This window comes from Dysidea avara, chromosome 12, assembly GCF_963678975.1.
Source record: "Dysidea avara chromosome 12, odDysAvar1.4, whole genome shotgun sequence".
Classification (NCBI taxonomy): domain Eukaryota; kingdom Metazoa; phylum Porifera; class Demospongiae; order Dictyoceratida; family Dysideidae; genus Dysidea; species Dysidea avara.
The window spans coordinates 22,926,049-22,946,603 of record NC_089283.1 but is presented as its reverse complement, the minus strand read 5'-3'; the positions used below and the strand labels follow the sequence as shown (position 1 = coordinate 22,946,603).

The 20,555-nt window shown below is 40.4% G+C and overlaps 1 protein-coding gene across 1 annotated transcript in view; it reads left to right on the top strand.

Moving 5' to 3' along the window:
• The window catches only part of LOC136241754 (tyrosine-protein kinase-like), a 135,457-nt gene that overhangs the window by 29,673 nt on the left and 85,229 nt on the right, over positions 1 to 20,555 (top strand). The window lies entirely within an intron of this gene.

Here is a 20,555-nt window from a genome sequence, read left to right as displayed (position 1 = left end):
CAATCCAATGCATGAAATAGGCACTCACGTGATCGAAATTCAAATCGCGAAAATACCCATTAAATCACTTTCATTTCTGAATAGGAACCATGCAGTGTGCTCCTTTTGTAAATATTTGTGTTAATTGTTCACTCAGGCGTGGTCTGGGCCAGTGTGGGTGTGTTTTATGCTGTGATGGCATCATGGAATTATTTTTTTCGTACCACTCCAAATATTTCCAACCGGCTTTCACCTCTTGAATCTGCTGTTCGCAGCCATTTTCTTCCTAAGTTGGTACTGTATCCTGTTGGTGACGTTGAGCGAGAATTGTTTGGCCTTCCTGTACGTTTTGGAGGTCTGGGCATCAGTAATCCCACCTTGACATCTGATGAGCAGTACACTTTTTCAAGGGAGCTGCTGCATGGCTTAGTAGATTTGATTTACTATCAAAACCCTGCTTTGTCTGAAGATGTAGTTCATCATCAGCATGAGATTTTTCGTCATCTTTCTTCTGTCAAAGAGCGATCCTTATCTAACCAATTACAGTCCACACTTTCCAGCTGCCCTCCACCTTTGCGCTGGGCTGTTGAATGCTGCACGGAGAAAGGTTCTTCTTCTTGGCTTACTGCTCTTCCTCTAGAACAGTATGGCTTTGCACTTCATAAGGGTGAGTTCATTGATGCCATTTGTTTAAGGTATGGCTACATGCCATCACGACTTCCATCTCACTGTGTGTGTGGCAAGGATTTTAGCCTATCCCAAGCCCTTAGCTGCCTACATGGTGCCTTTCCGATTATTCGGCATAATGAAATTAGGAATCTGACAGCTAGTTTGATGTCTGAAGTCTGCCATAATGTCCAGATTGAACCACAGCTGCACCCTTTGTCTGGTGAGACCTTACATTATCGCTCTGCCATTCAAGATGATGACGCAAGGGTAGACATCAGGGCTTCCGGCTTTTGGAGGTGCCTACACCACCATACCTTTTTTGATGTGAGGGTTTTTAACTGTTTTGCAGCTTCTAATCGTTCCTCTACGCTATCTACTGCTTTTCGTAAACATGAACTAGAGAAACGTCATGCCTATGAGGAACGCATTCGGGAGGTGGAGCATGGGAGTTTTACCCCCCTTGTTTTTTCCACTTCAGGTGGCATGGGAAGGGCTACCACCACCACTTATAAACATCTTGCCCGCCTGCTGAGCGAGAAGTGGAATTCCCCATATTCTGTGGTGATGGGCTGGCTCCGTTGTAGTTTGGGGTTTTCCTTGCTCCGTTCTTCAGTTATGTGCATCAGAGGATCACGCTCAAGATCCAAGTGTCCGTGTGTGCCTCCAGCAGTTGATCTTGCTGTCGCTGAGGGGCACCTGCCTGCCCATTGAACCCTGGGCATGCTGTAGGTTCTGTGTAGGTTCTTTTCTGTAGGTTATAATTAATTTTTCAAATATTTTGTTAGCATTCTATAGAGATGTGTGGGAGGAAGGGAGTGCCATTAGGGTCATAGGGAGAGTGTCAGACTGCTGGGCTAATCGAGATGTTGAACCTAATGCACACAAACTGATTGTCACTTGATTCCAAGTGATTTTAATGTCATTGGAATAGATTATGATTGTATTTTCCGAGATTTGAATATCGATCACGTGAGTGCTTATTTCATGCGTTGGATTGTTCTTTGCGTTTACTGGGCGAGATAGCCGTATTGTTAGGTGTTTATAAGCTTCGTATCCTTGCTGTTGGAGACTGTCTCACTAATGTATCAACCATTCTGGTATTTGTTTGCAAAAATCGCGTCATTTTGGCCGAATTTCAGCATATAGATGGCTCAGCCAGATGGCTAACAAGCTTCAATTATAACCATACTCCGCATGCAGGTACTTTACCTAGTACTGGTCATTGCTTACCCACGGCGCAGTTGCTGCTCTGCTTGTCCTGTGCTCCAGAGCAAGAAACATTTTGTCTGTCGCCAAAAAGCTGCACAGATCGTGCTGCCACCGGAAACTGACCAATAAAATCAAACCACCAATACTTTGAGTTGATGATAGACCACTTGAACAATGTTAAGAGTGAATATCGTGGCATACAAAGAACCCTATGAACTGCTGGAACGAAAAATCACTTGATTTTAAGACATTTGTATCGTTTTCTACCAGAAGAAAGTGACAAACTTGGCTGCCACGCTGGTGTTATTCAAGTTACACTTAGCCTAACACATGACAATAGTTAGGTAGTTGATTGGAGGATATCGATTTTTCGCGTTGCGGACCCTACCATAGCCATAGGAATCCCCTACAAATAATTGCGTACGTAATTCTAATTGGAAGAATACGGCACCGGTGATAGCCAAAGTTTCCGAGTGTTTCCGCGTGAATCTGTGGCAGATGAGGACGAAGAAGGTGTTCCTGGGCAAACCGTATATGCTGATTTCGATTATGCCGTGTGTTTTTTGATTGGAGGACGATTGACGTTGGATTACGACGAAAATATGGCCCTTTTAAAGGTAAATCGCCATCTAACACTGTTCAGAATTCAGCATTACAATCACCCTGGACTTCAAGGCATCCCTCTTCATCGATGCAAGTATAGTTTGAAGGTGAGCAGTTTGTTGTCTTGCGCGGAATTGCAAAAGGTTGAGCATAATCTTTTCAAAACTGAGTGGATACTGGCATGTGATACCAGCCTTACATGGCTCCACACTTACCTGATGTTATATTCCGGTGTATTTACTACTGTTTTGATCCATTTTATGGCAGCTTCAGTGATTGTAATTTTGGTCAGAAACTATTTATAATTTCTCTTTGTAGTATAATATAGTGATGTCATTGTGTTATATAATAATTATTATCCTTAGTGCTTACAATGTGACAAATAAGGTTGAACAGTGTCCAAACAAATCTATTTTAATAATAATATTTCTCTTACATTTTGTTACCTGATTGTCCTGTTTCTGAAGTATTTGTTAATTGTGATTTCTGATGCCATTACTTACCATGTTATATAATGTTACTGATTTTTCTAGTTAGTTATCCTTGAAAATGCATTGGGTACCTGTGTATACTTAGTGTTACACATTACACAGTTTTATTTGTGAATCACTTGCTTTATTCATGTATTATTCTGAGTGGTCAGTCTACAAAGAAGTGGTCACTCTTGAGAGGTTTTACCTAGCTCATATGCTGTTCTCCATAAAATAGTTATGTGGTGAAAATTTCATGTCATTATTAGTTTCCTATCTAGATTTATGAAACTTTGAATATTGTGTTTGGTGCCATGTGATGTATGTAAAAAGCATTGAAAATACTGTACACAAAAATCATCACACTGTCAACTTAAAATGACCCTGAAAAATAACACAATATTTGTCATACCAATGAATGCATGGAATGTTAATTATTTAATTTAGTTGGAAATCTCTAGTACTAGTAGCTAATAGCATGGGTAGCAGTGAAATTTGGGATAAATATCACGAGTGTTGTATTGGAAATGGAGATAAGTTTCACGAGGCGAAGCCGAGTGAAATTCATTTCCAATACAACAAGAGTGGTATTTATCCCAATTCAAATTTCACTGCTACCCATGCTATTCCCAGTTAATACCATACTCGCTGCATATACGCATGCTGTGCATTGCTATGTATACGCAATTTGTCACTATGTACTAAACACACTAAACACGCGTCGACACTAATTGGCGCTACATTGTTAACATAAATTCTAGCCAATGAAATTACAATTACAACTTTTTCACTGCTGTCAGTGAAATACGGGATAAATTTCACTGCTAGGTCTTACTATTGAGACTTTTGTATGGGCAGTGAAACAGGTATGGTATATTAATATTATGATTATTCAAAATATTAGAGTAAGCCACCAATGTTCGACCACCATAGGTCCGGACGCGATTTTTCTTTAAACCTGCAAAGAAAATTTCAGTCTGCTCTTGCTATGCCTTTGGAGAGGTCTAGGTCATAAACGCTTGCATGCAAAATTTCAGACCTGCAGCTTTCTTAGTCTGGCTGCAGGAGCTGCAAAAGTGACCTGTCCGAATGTTCTCAATTCTCGGACAAAAATATGTATTATCGGTCGAGTGGCACTGCTCGTAATGCTTGAAGCTGATCAAGTCTTTCTATGCTTGATATGAAAGAGCAACTCTTATACTCTCTAAACATATGCAGATATTTGGCTTAGTCCTTATTGGCTATGAATTATAAAGCTCCAAAGTCACCTCTGTCGTGCAATCTTAAATTTGGCCACATGTGAAGCTTGTGCAAATCAAATAGTTACCTATATCGAATTCAAAGCTATTTTTATGAACATTGAGAGCATCAGCTACCGTTCAATATAGTAAATAGACACATGCACGATGACCGCACCTTGATTTTTGTCCGGATAGCTACATTGCATTTAGGCCCCTATTTGGTGATTATTAATATTATTTCTCATCCACCGCCCGCATCTTTCTTAAGCTACCGCATGGTAAGCCATTATTTACTCTGTGCATGCTCAGAAGAACACGTGATACCAAACTGATACATTTTTTTGTTGATGAACGCTACAATGCGCTATATATCGCCAGGAGAACTGTTGTTTTCCTTAGAAAATTGCTGCAGTACCATGGAGTTGCAATCGTGTTCTATCGACTTCATCAAAGCAGACTTTCAGTTGACTGTCGAAAAACAGTTGGCGATCACGAAAAGTAGAATCAGCTGGTGAAGGACTGAATGTTTGTAGTAATAAAGAAAGACAATTTGGACAAGGTCTGTACATCAGTGTGTTAATATTATAAAATAATGGCATAATGGTAATACCCTCCCGCCCGCATCATAATAATTAGATGAGAAACTAATAATCACCAAATAGGGGCCTAATATTATTCTTTCACAGGCATAGCGAAGTTTACAAGGAGAATCCTGGGATAAAAACTAGCAAGGCTTGCTGAATGGATCATTATGCGTATCCATGACCTATTTTTGATTTCGTTTTCGGATGGAAACAGCCCAAACTGGGCCGTTTCTTCTTGCCAAAGCGCCATTACACTCGAGAAGCCATACAAGATCGCACTCAAAGTTAGGTTTTTTGATGTGCGCTACTTGTGGCTAATAGAATTTGTCTTTATTAAACTCAGTATAGACCAGGAAGCTTAATCTGGGCTGATGACTTCGTTGCAAGGTGGTTTTTTCGCTCCGTGATTATTGTACGTGGGCGGGTTATTCAGATTAAATACTCTAATAGAGCAGTCATGTAAATACTCTAATAATGCAGTCAAGTGTATAATAACAATCCTTGCACTGAATTTGACTATTAAAGGCACCAGTAATGTAAATTGCAGCTCATATTGGGAGACTCTCAGTCTGTATGCACATTGCAATTTGATCAGTTTCATGTTTGTACTGAAGCATTAACAGTGTTACTATGCAGAATGCAAAATTACACTATTCACCACAGTCTTCATTATCAATCAAAGAAATCTGTACACATGATATTGTTGTCAATAGTGTGAGAAGATATGCTGAGGAGATGATATGTTCTAGCAACTTGCAGCAAATACTAGTCAATGATATAGGTTTATAGTTCGATGGATTAGAACACAGTCCTTTCTTGTATACTGGTGTTACATATGCCCTCTTCCAGTCTTGAGGGAGTTCACCCTGATGTATAATGTAGTCAAGTATATAATAACAATCCTTGTACTGAATTTGACAGCTATTAAAGGCACCAGTAATGTAAATTGTAGCTCATATTAGGAAACTCTCAGTCATTGCAATTTGATCAGTTTCATGTGTGTACTGAAATGCTGACTGTTACTATGCAGAATGCAAAATTACACTATTCACAACAGTTTTCTTCATAATCCATTACTGGATTAATAAAAAGTACATAAACTAGATGAATAAAAAACTGGAAATTTTAAAATGGGAATAGGGATCGCTGAAAAAAGCCACAAAACAAGAAGGGATCACTGGGGTGGTAATGTAAACCACAAATCCCTATTTTGACTCTCTGTCGGTGGTAATATAAAATACAAATCCTTATTTTGACTCACTTCAAAATGACAAAGCATGTAACTAAAAGTTTATGACAGAGAGTCAAAATAGGGATTTGTGGTTTACATTACCACCCCAGTGATCCCTTCTTGTTTTGTGGCTTTTTTCAGCCATCCCTATTCCCATTTTAAAATTTCCAATTTTTTATTCATCTTTTTTTTTTGCAAAAATCCTAATAGAACGCACACCTAAAAACCACCTTGAAAAGCATCCTTCAACTCAAAACAACCCTCTGCATGGTGTTTCTTTGCAATGAGTATAGGTCCACTAGTAAGTATCAAGTGAAAAGGAAACAGTATGTGTATTTCAGACAAAACTGAAATATGCCCGTTTGTTCATATTATTATTAGGCAAACCACAAATCCCTATTTTGACTCACCTCAAAACGACAGAGCATGTAAGTAAAGATTTATGACAGAGTCAAAATAGGGATTTGTGGTTTACATTACCACCCTTCTTGTTTTGTGGCTTTTTTCAGCGATCCCTATTCCTATTTTAAAATTTCCAATTTTTATTCATCTTTATTATGAACTACTGAGATGAATAAAAAATTGGAAATTTAAAATGGGAATAGGGATCACTGAAAAAAGCCACAAAACAAGAAGGAATCGCTGGGGTGGTAATGTAAACCACAAATCCCTATTTTGACTCGTTTCAAAATGACAGAGCATGTAACTAAAGGTTTATGACATAGAGTCAAAATAGGGATTTGTGGTTTACATTACCACCCCAGCGATCCCTTCTTGTTTTGTGGCTTTTTTCAGTGATCCCTATTCCTATTTTAAAATTTCCAATTTTTTATTCATCTTGAATAATATGAAGATGAACAAAATGGCAAATTTCATGCTTATCTGAAATACAGATACTAATTCCTTTTACTTGATGCTTACTAGTGGACCAATACTCATTGCAAATAACAGCCAGAGAGTTGTTTTGAGTTAAAGGATGCTGTCCAAGGTGGTTTTTAGGCGTGCGTTCTATTAGAGTTTTTGCAAAAAAACATGGGCGGTCCCTATTATGAACCCACTATCATGGTTCATGATATGAACAAATGGGCATATTTCAGTTTTGTGTGAAATACACATACTGTTTCCTTTTCACTTGATACTTACTAGTGGACCTATACTCATCGCAAGGAACCACCAGAGGGTTGTTTTGAGTTGAAGGATGTTTTTCAAGGTGGTTTTTAGGTGTGTGTTCTATTAGGATTTTTGCGAAAAACATGGGCGATCCCTATTATGAACCCACTATCGTGGTTCATGATAGGAATAGGACCATGCAATAAATATATTCCATTACAGTTATATAACAGGATTAAAACATACAGTGCAGTGACTAAAGTTGATGTCATCCTAGCATTCCATATGGCAGTACCGCTCAGGTGACATATTGATCGTAATGTTGGTTTACATTTAATTGAAGCAAGCAATCAACTAAGCAAACAAAATAAACATATAGCTATGATGATATCACATCATTTTAGGCTGTAAAAAGCCTCAACCGAGACTAGGGGAGGATTATTACAGTAAATAATTGTGTGTACTTCATCCATGACTGACAAAAGAGTGGAGATTATTTACTGGATGTTTGGAGTTGCCATAATGTATGTAGACTTGCATGTGGAGTGAAGTTTTACATGTGAAATGAAGCTCCGCTGACATAAAACTTAAGAAAATCACAGGTCCCTAGTGGGATAGCATTCATTCGCAGAAAGAATCATTTGCCAATAAAGTGCAAGAGCAATGACATCATATAGTCATATTCACAAGAATTGTAACATAATGTAGGCACTCACGTGCAATACTATTGTTACTATCTTTGTTGTATCCATATATAGCAATTGCGTGCCACATGTTGTAATTGTGTGTTGATCATCAATTAGAGAAATCGCTACATGGTGTCAGAAGTGGGATATATTTCGTACGATGGCCTCAATCTGCAAGCCGCCTGAATCACTTTCTTTTAATGGAAACGTTTCCCAGAACTGGAAAGAGTTTGAGGAGCAGCTGATATGGTTCCTGGAAGGTACGGAGAGCTCTGAAAAATCCGACATGGCAAAGATTGGAATTATGTTGTCACATGCTGGTAAAGAGGCAAGAGATGTTTATAAGACACTTCGGTGGGAGGCCAACGGTGACGACAAGAAATTCAACAAAGTCCTCACTGCATTTTGCAAGTACTGTTCTCCTCACAAACACATTCTATAAGCGATACACGTTTTGGAACATTAGACAAGAAGAAACCGAGTCTGTTGACGCATATCTCACTCGCATCAGGCTGAAGCTTGAAATGTATGAATACGCTGCAGAAGCTCACCAGGACCTAGCTCGTGACAAGTTTGTGTTCGGACTAATCGACGACTGCACAAAGGAGAGACTCCTCTGCAAAGAAAAGCTTGATTTGTCTACAGCAGTAGCAATTGCACAACGAGCAGAGTCATCAGGGAAGCAGATCAAAGAAATGAGTACCACCACTCATACTGAGATCAACATCATGCAACGCAGTCGTGATCAGACAAACCAAACAACTTACTGTGATAACTGTGGGCGCCGACACAAGCCCTGACAGTGTCCAGCATACGGGTAAGAGTGCAGCTTCTGCCACAAAGCTAATCATTTCTCACGGGTGTGTCGCAGTAGACTAATGTTTCTCAACAGAAGAACTCACAAATGAACCTGAGGAACAGTTTGACAGCTGGTCGAAAGGTACAGGAGATTGAACAAAGTGAGAATGTACCAAACCTCTCTTCAGCAGATTCACAGGACCTCTTCATTGATCCTTTGCAAGTTGACGGACTGAACAAATCACAATCCTGGTTTGCTAACATAAGCACAAGTGGGGGTCAGTTGTATTGCAAACTTGACACTGGAGCAGAGGTCAGTGTTCTGCCTGTTAAGCTATATGAAAAGCTGCAGCCAAAGCCATCACTCAAACAAACTAGCATGAAGTTAACAGCATATGGAGGCACATCAATTCAACCGATTGGTTCTTGCCAACTGACCTGCACTGCCCCAGATTCTGCTAATTCCAAAACCATAGAGTTTTACATCACACCTGTTGATGCCTAACCAATACTAGTACTCACTGGCTGTGTGGAACTAGGTTTAATCAAGCGTGTGTGCCCTATTCAAGAATCACCACTGACAAAGCAAATACTGCTGGAGAAGTATCCCACTGTGTTTACTGGACTTGGTCAGCTGGGAGCTTACCACTTCACTTTACATGATAACCAACAACCAGTAATCAACCCCCCCAGACGAATTCCTCACTCACTTAAAGTCAAGTTACAGCAAGCACTGGAGCGAAATGTATGTACAGGAGTTCTAAAGAAAGTAGACCAGCCAACAGACTGGGTTAGCAATTTGGTTGTGGTAGAGAAGAAGGATGAGTCTCTACGATTATGTCTGGATCCCAAAGACCTCAACAAAGCCATTAAACGTGAGCACTACAAAATCCCTACCATGGAAGAAATGGCTGCCGAATTTGCTGGAAAGACAGTGTTTTCTACCCTTGATTTAAAGGATGGCTACTGGCAGATTCAACTTGACGAAGATAGCTCACTACTGTGTACTTTCAGCACCCCATTTGGCCGATACCGCTTTACCAGGATGCCCTTCGGCATCAAATCTGTGAGTGAGGTATTTCAGAAAAGGAATGAAGAGGCATTTTCTGGAATTCCAGGAATCCAGGTAGTGGCAGATGACATCATAATTGCAGCGTCAAGTATCAAGGAGCATGATCAGATTTTAACCCAAGTGATGCAGAGAGCCAAGGATCGCAACATAGTGTTCAATCTGAACAAGCTACAGCTACGTGTCAGTGAGGTGAAGTACCTTGGTACCATAGTTACCCCAGATGGCACAAAGCCAGATCCCACTAAGGTGCAGGCAATTGTTGAGATGGCTCCGCCGACTGACAAGCCAGGCATCCAGCGCTTGCTTGGCATGATAAATTTTCTTGCAGCTCATATCCCTAACATGTCCACTATTACCGCCCCCCTCAGATGTCTATTGAAATCTGATGTGCTATTTGAATGGGGAGCTGAGCAAACTACAGCACTGACAAAAGTCAAAGAAATCTTATCCTCTACCCCAGTCTTACACTACTTTGACCCTACAGCTGTTAGCACTATACAAGCTGATGCTAGCCAGTCTGGACTGGGAGCCTGCCTACTTAAAAGGGAAAGCCCATCGCATATGCCTCAAGGAGTCTCTCACCCGCTGAGTGCAATTATGCACAAATTGAGAAAGAGCTGCTAGCTGTGGTCTTTGCCTGCAATAAATTTCATCAATATGTCTATGGTTTTCGTACTAAAGTTCAGAGTGATCACAAGCTTCTTGAAGCAATAATGTTAAAGCCACTGCACAAGGTGTCTCCACCACTACAGCGTATGCTTCTCAAATTACAAAAGTATGACCTTCACCTTCACTATACTAAAGGCAAGGAACTTTATGTTGCAGACACCTTATCCCGTGCTTATTTACATGTACCCTCTACAGACAATGATGAGGATGATCTAGAATTTGCTTTACACTCATTAGTTTGGGATCTTCCAGTGTCTGACTCCAGACTGTCTGAGCTCCAGTCCACCACAACAAGTGATGTACAGATGCAGCAACTCCACCAATACATCACCATTGGCTGGCCAGCTAACATCAGCAGTGTACCCTTATCACTCCGTGCATTCTGGAACTTTCGAAATGACCTACATATTGCCAAAAACCTCATTCTCCTGAACAACCGTATAGTCATTCCAGTGGCCATGAGACCACATGTCCTAAGATGTATCCATCAAGGGCACATGGTTATTGAGAAGTCCAAATCCCGTGCCAGAGCCTGTGTGTATTGGCCAGCCATGTACAGTGACATAGAACATGAGGTGAAGCAGTGTGCTGTGTGTAATCAATACTCTAATGCAAATCAAAAAGAACCTTTGTTGCCACACCCAATTCCTGCACATCCATGGGAGAAAGTTGGAATTGACTTTTTTGCTCTTGATGGAAAAGACTTCCTACTCATTGTAGACTACTACTCCAAGTATCCAGAAGTGATACAGATGAGAAGCAAGACAGCTCAGGCAACTGTTGCAAAGCTGAAAATGGTTTTTGCACGGCATGGAATACCACTAACAGTGATAGCTGACAACATGCCATTCGACAGCAGAGACCTCAGAGCATTTGCCAAGTCATGGAAGTTCCAGATCATCACATCTAGTCCAGCTTACCCACGATCCAATGGTCTTGTTGAGCGCAATGTGCAGACGATTAAACGCTTGTTTAAGAAGGCTCAAGATGTGGGTAAAGATGTGGAGATGGTTTTACTGGAATTTAGAAATACCCCTATCACAGGACTGGATGAGTCACCAGCTCAACTCTTAATGAGTAGACATCTTCGATCGCACATGCTGACAATCCCTACCATGCTCCAACCTACTATCAGTGAAGGAATAAGAGAGAAACTTGCACAACGTCAACAGAAGCAGAAATGTCAGTATGACAAAGGAGCAAAGCCACTACCTGATCTAGAGCCTGGTGACAGTGTGACGTACCAAGTTGACATATCCTGGAAGCCTGCTATAGTAATCAAAAAGCATGACAGCCCGCGTTCATACTACATTCGAACTCATCAAGGAACTGTTATTAGAAGAAACAGATATCATTTGAAACGAACAAATGAAGCTGTCAGCACACCTGACAACATCATCGATGATGAATATAGTACTGGCAATCAACCACCATCAGAAGTGCTTCCACCGCCAGAACCACCACAACCAGATGAGAGGCAGTCCAGGTATGGCAAGGTCATCAGGCCTCCTGCAAGGTACCAAAATGATTGACTTAATTTATTGTTTAGTTACATGCATACACTTACTTGATTTAGCACAACTGGTTTTGTAACATGCATACAATGTACTATTGTTTTCTGTAATTTGTTTAACCCAGAAAGGGGGATGTAACATAATGTAGGCACTCACGTGCAATACTATTGTTACTATCTTTGTTGTATCCATATATAGCAATTGCGTGCCACATGTTGTAATTGTGTGTTGATCATCAATTAGAGAAATCGCTACAAGAATTACACATAACTATATTCAAATGTTTTGAAATGCTTTTGGTCAATTATAATAATAATTTCTTTGAAGAATCCAGCTCTGCCTGTAATATTGTTCAAACTTCATAGAAATACTGTTAACAGTATAGAAAATCAGTCTTTTATACACAAATGGATTTGAGCAATAAGGCTAACTTTGCTATAAGGTTTCTTATACTGTACCCTCTCAAGGTTTGAGTCATTGAATACTGGCTATATGTATAATTTGAGTAAAACTCTTCAAGTTGCAATTTAACGTACCGCATGCATGCATAAGGCAATGTAGGCAATGTAGACAGTATAATGCAGCTAAAACACACAGAATTACTTGCTAAATATATAACCCACTGAGGTCCCCCATTCTTAAATTTTTATCTAGGGTATTCACCACCAATTGCAATATATAGTCTCTCCCACAATCAGTGGCTAAAACCAACAGGTGTTAGTCTCTGTGTCGCTGCCAATGGCCACTTTCTGACAAGTATACAGGTGTATGTAATGTATATGACAGTAAGCTTTCATGTATATTACGGACTCTTGATTGTATGAATAGGGATTTAAGCAATGTATGTATGTGTACTATGTACCAAGAGGTTATGGTAGACTACTGTAGAGGTAAAGACAACCATCCTGTATAGTACACTAGCACTTAGGTGGTTTATTGATTGTAATGTTGGTTTACAGTTAAATGGCCTTCAGCCATGCATATATATGACAGTCTAGTAATTTTAATATGTTGACCAAAATAGTTTACAGATTTACTAGAGATTTGGAGACCTGTAGGCCTAAATAACACTATGGGACCAACCGTAGATCTAGATGTGATTAGCATTGACATGTAGCTAGAAGCTGGCAATGTGCATGGACTTGTATGAGGAGTAAAGTTCTTATGAAGCTAACTATTTGCTAATAAACTGCATGAGTAATGATATCAGAGCAGGTTGGTGATGGTTACACATAACTATATTCAAATGTTTTGTAGACCTACTATGCTTTTGGTTGAATACTCACTGTATTTCAGGTTATGTGGTAACAGTGCTGAAATTCAAAATTACCTTATATGGGACCAGGGGCGGATACAGGGGGGGTCAAAGGGGGCTCTTGACCCCCTCCAAAAATTTTTAGTATACCAAGATCGAGATATTCTAATAGAGCAGTCACTCTAATAAAGCAGTCACAGTAGTAGAACAGTGTGTAGTGAGCTATTTAAGGATTTTTATGTACTTTATCAGCTATAAATGTGTGGTTGGTGAGGTGGGCAGCTATTGTCAGCTGGCTGTGACCTTTTTTTCTTTTTTTCTTTTTTGGTCTCACCTTATCAAACCAGAGACAATGTAGTGCCTCAGTTCATTTTTGACCCCCCCTTTCTATAAGTCTGGATCCGCCCCTGTATGGGACACCACTAATAGTGTTGAAACCTCACCAACCACACAGACCATCCTGCTCACCTGCTTAGTGGGCTTCTGTCATTGGTAGTTGTGCAGCACGAGATGAGCAGTACCAGTTGTGGATCAAACAGTTTTAGCCCATTTGCTAGGGGTTGGTTAGCCACAACACTTCTCCTCTTGTTGCTGTCTCATACGCTATGTGCACAACAAAATTCTACTAGTGTCTGCATGTCAGGAAGATGCATTAAACATGTAGCAAGTTAAGAGTTGTTTTAATCTAAGAGGCTCTTAAGACGGAATGCAATCCATGCATGCACATGTGTCCTGCTTAACTGTGTTACCTGATCCTGGTGGTAGTTGCAGCTTTATACCCTAATGTGTGTGTGTTTAAAAAGTGCCAAGTGTTCACAATTGGCACAGTGATGTGTTAAGCATATTGAGTAAAAAGCTCTTCAAAGCAGGCACTGATGTGTTGCATAGTAATCTACTCTATGAATTTGCATACTGGGTATCCACCACAGTGGCTTGAAGCAACAGCTGTTAGTCTTTGTGTTGCCAATGCTAGGAAGGACTTTTACTTTGCTATTGCTTTTGACCCATACATGCAAGCATGGTCTATAGAGACAAAAAACCACTATGGCTGCTAACAGTCTGTCACTATCAAATCCATTACCTTTAGTAGGCACAATCAGTGCTATACAGGGCATAGGCACATTCTAAACTGAGTATCAATTATGGTTTATTTAATGTTGTGTAGTGTAGTGTTGTGTGTGTGTGTGTGTGTGTGTGTGTGTGTGTGTGTGTGTGTGTGTGTGTGTGTGTGTGTGTGTGTGTGTGTGTGTGTGTGTGTGTGTGTGTGTGTGTGTGTAAGTAAATGAGGCAGCATAGCCAAGTGATCAGAGCTTGGTAATTGAAAGGTTTCAGCCAGGTTTGATGCCAGTTGCTGTTGTTGCTTCCTTGAGCAAGAAATCAGTTTTACTCACTGTCGCTCCAGCCTACCCAGCTATTAAATGAGGACCTGGTGACAACTGGGAAAGCAAACCATCCATAACTCTGGTATAGCATAATAGTGGGTGAAGGTACAGGTGAGACTTGGGCTGCCCATGCACACATTCACATGAGATATGGTACACCTTTCTGTGGGTTATACTATAGCTAGTCCTGCCCCAGGAGAATTATGCCTACGATGACCCTTAGCACTTACATGTAGCACACAGATGACTCCCAGTTCTGGTTAACCAGGTAGGCATGTGGTAGCTGAAGGCATTGCCTTTTGTGTGTGTGTGCATGTGTGCGTGTGCGCGTGTTAGGCTTTGCTTTGTTAGTATAGTCAAGAGTCCAGAGAGAGAACCATCATTAGTAATATGATGATACATATAGTACATTATTAGTCCTCGGTCTCGTGCGACTACAGTCAGATCAAGCAAAATGAGACCTTGGTACATGTAAAAAATAAAATTAAAAAAGACTAACAATAACAGCAACAACAATAATTACAAGACAAAAATTACGTTAAGTGCTCGGTTGACCAATCACTACAATTCCTGGCCAAGAAAATCTTTTGCGAACATGTCATACATTGACGAGCAGTATTGTCGAGGATCTTTCAGATGGAAGATTTGGTGTAATATTATGGACTCTATAGGTGTAGTGTAAAGGCTGACTAAGAAGTTGATAGGAATGTATTCAATTACATGAATATTTTACTGATGTGGACAATCTAATTAGCCACAGTGTACCCACTGCTTTCATTGACCACTAGCTATATGGCTGCGCATAGCTATGATCATTTTATCGGCATGAGGTCATTGCTCTAAAAAAATATTTTCATGCTCGGATATATACCAACTGCATGCATGCATGCACAGATTGCCCACAATCACATTCGCTGCGTGTTTCTTCCGATTATTCGCAGCTAACAACGAGGAAGATTGGAGGAAGCCGGCTTGCTGTAGCTACGTTATTCAGAACTAGAACAGTGCTTGTGCTCCATGGAAGACTTGCCTGCAGGTATAACTATAATAAGACTGTCACAACATTGTTGCATGTCGCTATATCGTTCGTAGATATTGTCTCTCCCATCGTTTCAGTTGCCATGCAGCGACGCCATGCACTAGCTGCAGCTACAGTGTATTATATTATATTAGCTATGCTACTTAACCTTTGCTACACTAGTACATAACTAGCTACAGTGCTACACCTAGCTACAGAGCTACACCTAGCTACAGAGCTACACCTAGCTACAGAGCTACACCTAGCTACAGAGCTACACCTAGCTACAGAGCTACACCTAGCTACAGAGCTACACCTAGCTACAGAGCTACACCTAGCTACAGTGCTACACCTAGCTACAGAGCTACACCTAGCTACAGAGCTACACCTAGCTACAGAGCTACACCTAGCTACAGTGCTACACCTAGCTACAGTGCTACACCTAGCTACAGTGCTACACCTAGCTACAGAGCTACACCTAGCTACAGTGCTACACCTAGCTCCTAGCTACAGAGCTACACCTAGCTAAAGTGCTACACCTAGCTACAGTGCTACACCTAGCTACAGAGCTACACCTAGCTACAGTGCTACACCTAGCTACAGAGCTACACCTAGCTACAGTGCTACACCTAGCTACAGTGCTACACCTAGCTACAGAGCTATACACCTAGCTACAGTGCTACATCTAGCTACAGAGCTACACCTAGCTACAGCTACACCTAGCTACAGAGCTATACACCTAGCTACAGTGCTACATCTAGCTACAGAGCTACACCTAGCTACAGCTACACCTAGCTACAGAGCTATACACCTAGCTACAGCTACACCTAGCTACAGAGCTATACACCTAGCTACAGCTACATCTAGCTACAGAGCTACACCTAGCTACAGTGCTACACTCATTTGGCAGCTACAAAATAATAGCATGGATCAAGGTTGTTTGCTGGCGAAAGGGATATAGAGGATATTGCAGCCCCAATTGAGAGTCAGCTGGGTACATGCCAAAAGCATTCATCATCTCTAATACACTACCTCACAGTGAATTGGTTAAGTCTACTTTATGGATGTCTGCAAGTGCAAGCTAGCCTAACGTAGGGAACTTTGCAGAAAGACATAGGAAGAGCTGCATTTGTAGCAACTGTGAGGCAAGCAGATGCATGTGGCTAATTTTTCATGATTTGCTATTATTATTATCTATTATGGCATGGCAGTGGGATTCCATCAACATCACAAGCTAAAGTTGTCAAAGGAAGTGACAAAAGTAGCTACTGATTCTTTAAAAACTTGGACAGTTGATGATGTCTTGTGGTAGCAGATTAAATCGCTGATTAAATTCTGGTATTGTTCTTGGAAAAATAAGCAGATGTCTATTGATGCTTGTTAGTGGAGAAACTTGTGATCATGGCTGGATCTTGTGAAAGTTATGAGTGATTAAGGTTTGCTACACTTGCCTTGCTTAACAATGTTAATATTAATTATAACGAAACTTTTACAGATGCTAGCTATAACACACTGTCAAGAACTATGAAGCAGATTATGAGAAGAAAGCTTCACTCAACCAACTCAAGTAGAACAGCAAGTATGTATCTATAGTGGGAATTAGCGGTGTTGAGAATGTAACATCCCTCAGAATCCCGATGGCACGTTTACTGGTCAATTTTGATCAAGCTCAAGAACTTTGTGAATTGAAACATAGCCAATCTTCTTGTTTTATAATTGTTGTACAAATGATGTGCTTTTATTGCTTATTAATGGGATATGGTATATACCGTATTGTGGGTAGAAAATACAACATGGAAGTGAGGCATTGCTAGCTATATTAGTGCTCTATAAAGCAGATGCACAATATAGAAAATGTTGATCTCAGCTATAGGATTTTTTACATGGTGTATGCACATTTCTTTACTAGTATCCACTCGTGACCCAGTGTATCTACTGGAAACTCTGTGTATCCAGTTGTAACCCTGTGTATCCAGTCATAACCCTGTGTATCCATGCACTGTGTATCCACTGGTAACCCTATGTATCCACATGTAATATAACTCTGTGCAAGTATCCACATGTAACTCTTTATATCCACATGTAACTCTGTGTATCCACATGTAACTCCGTGCATCCACATGTAACTCTGTGTATCCACATGTAACTCTTTGTATCCACATGTAACTCTTTGTATCCACATGTAACTCTGTATCCACATGTAACTCTGTGTATCCACTCAGTGGTAACTCTGTGTATCCATATGTAAATAAAGATTACATCATTAAACTGACATGTAACTATGTGGATGCCAACAGTATAAAATAGTTCAGCTGGAAACCCTAGGCTGTACACTTCAAATTATTGAGGTATCAAGATTGAGATATCCTAATAGAGCAGTCACCTTTAATAATAAAAATTGTGATGAGCCCATGCCGAAATCATTCTTATATTCCATCTCATACAGAGGGTCTAATTTTCAAAAATTTCCCGGGGAGGGCATCCCCCAGACCCTCCTAGGTTAATTGGCATGCCACACTAAGCCCTGTAGTGTCATTTCATTTTTGACCCCCCCTATCCAAAAGTCTGGACCCACCCCTGGTAACCAATACTGCCATGCAAGGTGCCATACGGAAGGTGATCGTGAGGCTGGTTTCTGGTCAACAGATATTTTTAGAAGTGAAAATCCTATAGCTCTGAATCTGACACTTTATTTGAAGTGGCACCTACATATCCAATCTATCACCTCCAAAGCAAATCAGATGCTTGGTCTGCCAAAGCGTAACTTGAGGACATCATCTATTCACCTTAGAGAGAGAGCCTACCTTAGCCTAGTACGCCCTAAACTTGAATATGCAACTACAGTCTGGAACCCTCATTTAACAACTGACAAGATCGCTTTAGAAAAAGTTCAAAGGCGTGCTGCACGATATGTCAAAGGTATATACTCCTGTCATGCTAGTGTAACACAGATGGTTAATGAACTTAAGTGGGAATCACTAGAGTCTCGAAGAGAACAGCTCTCCTTAACTATGCTATACAACATTCTTAAACAAAATGTCTATTTACCACCTGAATACATACCTGAGTTAATTTCATCTACAGACATCACAGTACCAGCTACAGACCAGATCATGCCATATGTTCAGACTCATCGAACCATTTTGTAACACTGGCACCTACAAATACTCCTTTATACCATCAACATCAAGGCAATGGAACGTACTACCTCGCTACATCTTTGAAGCGGAAAACACTGACATATTCAAATCTCTGCTACGTAACTATTATTTTGCAATCAATAGCTAACATTATTTATTATATTATATCTGTGTATATTCTTCTGTTTGTGAAGTAGTGGTGTGCGATATCAGGATTTTTATTTCGATATTATATCGATACGATATTGGGTAAATATCGAAATTTCGATACGATTTTCGATAATTTTTAATTGTGTGGGTGGTGTAATTGCGTGGGCGTCCGATATTTATAAATATGCTTGAAATACAATTTGCACACAAATTATTGCATAAAACTAATAATAAGCCTAGAAAACTGGCAGACAAGTTTTTAAAGTGGCTAGATAGTACAAAACCAACCTTCATTTCTATCGTGATTGCGCAATCACACACTAAATGCTGTAGATTTATCGAAATATTCTTCGATATTTCGATAATTATCGCAAAATATCACCTTTTCGATAAATATCGAAATCTGCTAAAGCAGTATCGAAAATCGATACGATAACGATATCGACAAAATTATCGCGAAATCGATATTTTTTCGATATATCGCACATCACTATTGTGAAGTTTTCACAGCAAAATTGAATAATAAATAATAATAATAACTAGGTGTACACGCGCAAAATGCGCGTGATACTAAGACAATTGTGAGCTATTGTGTGAATACATGAAAGTGTGTCATCCTGTAGGGTGCAGAGTGTGTCATTGTAGGCAGCCTGGTCGGAGTGATAATTCCATGGTAACTTGCCACACCCACTACGAAACTATCCTTTGTTGACTGTTTCATTTTCCCTTGCACTGGTGTTGCTAGTAATCCTCCGTTTTAGGTCTGTCTATAGTCCCTGACCTGCTTGTCTACTTGTCGCATTAACTATATTTCGTCTAGCTAGGCCTCAGGACGTCTATCTTGTAGTGGACAGCACAGCAGTGTGCAGAGTGTGTGTTTCCGGCGGGTCTTCCTTGTGTAGTCTCTGTCCAGTAGCCCGATAGAAATAATCATCGCTCGTAGACTTGCCACACCCACTACGAAACTCTCCTTTATTGACTGTTTCCTTCACCCTTGCAGTGGTGTGCTGGTAATCCTCAATTTTAGGCTTCCCTGACCTGCCTGTCTTCATGTCGCTGTAGTTATACTTCATCTAGCGCACAGCGGTGTAGGCCTCAGGACGTCTATCCTTGTAATGAGTGCAGTAGGGTGCAGATTGTGTATTCCCGATGAATCTTTCATGTGTAGTCTCTGTCAAGTAGTCTTGGACTGGCCACACCCACTACAAAACTCTCTTTTTATATACTGGCGAGTGTGTTTGCCGGATGATAGCGTACACACCAGATCACATGATCAAATTCGCTGATGTGATTGGTTAAATCATGAAAAAGTGATTGATCCTATCTCACTGTAAGCTTTTAGATATTAAATTTTAACCGTGACGTCATCTGATTTCTATTGGCAACGCGTGTATACCGGGATGCCGTATACACGTATCGTAAACTTATAATGGCCATTGACAGTGATAAGTATCTCGCAACCAAAGTTAGCACGTAATGATAGACACGAAAACCACCTTATGACACATTGATTTGGACGGGTAGTTGATTTAGCGAGTTTGAAGCTAATCGGGGGAAAAACCTGGGAGGAGTTTGTGTTTGAAATTTTTATGGCCTCGATTTTAACGTTTCTCGTTCTGTCGGCCACAGGGGAGAGAAAAGTCTAGTGTAGGCTGGGGGATGGGGAAGGCTGGTAACACGATAATGGCCTCAAGAAAGTTATGGACGAATTCGGGTCTTCCTAGGGTAGTTACGGTGGTTTAAAGGGTATTTTCCGTAGTTCAACGAATCGCCAC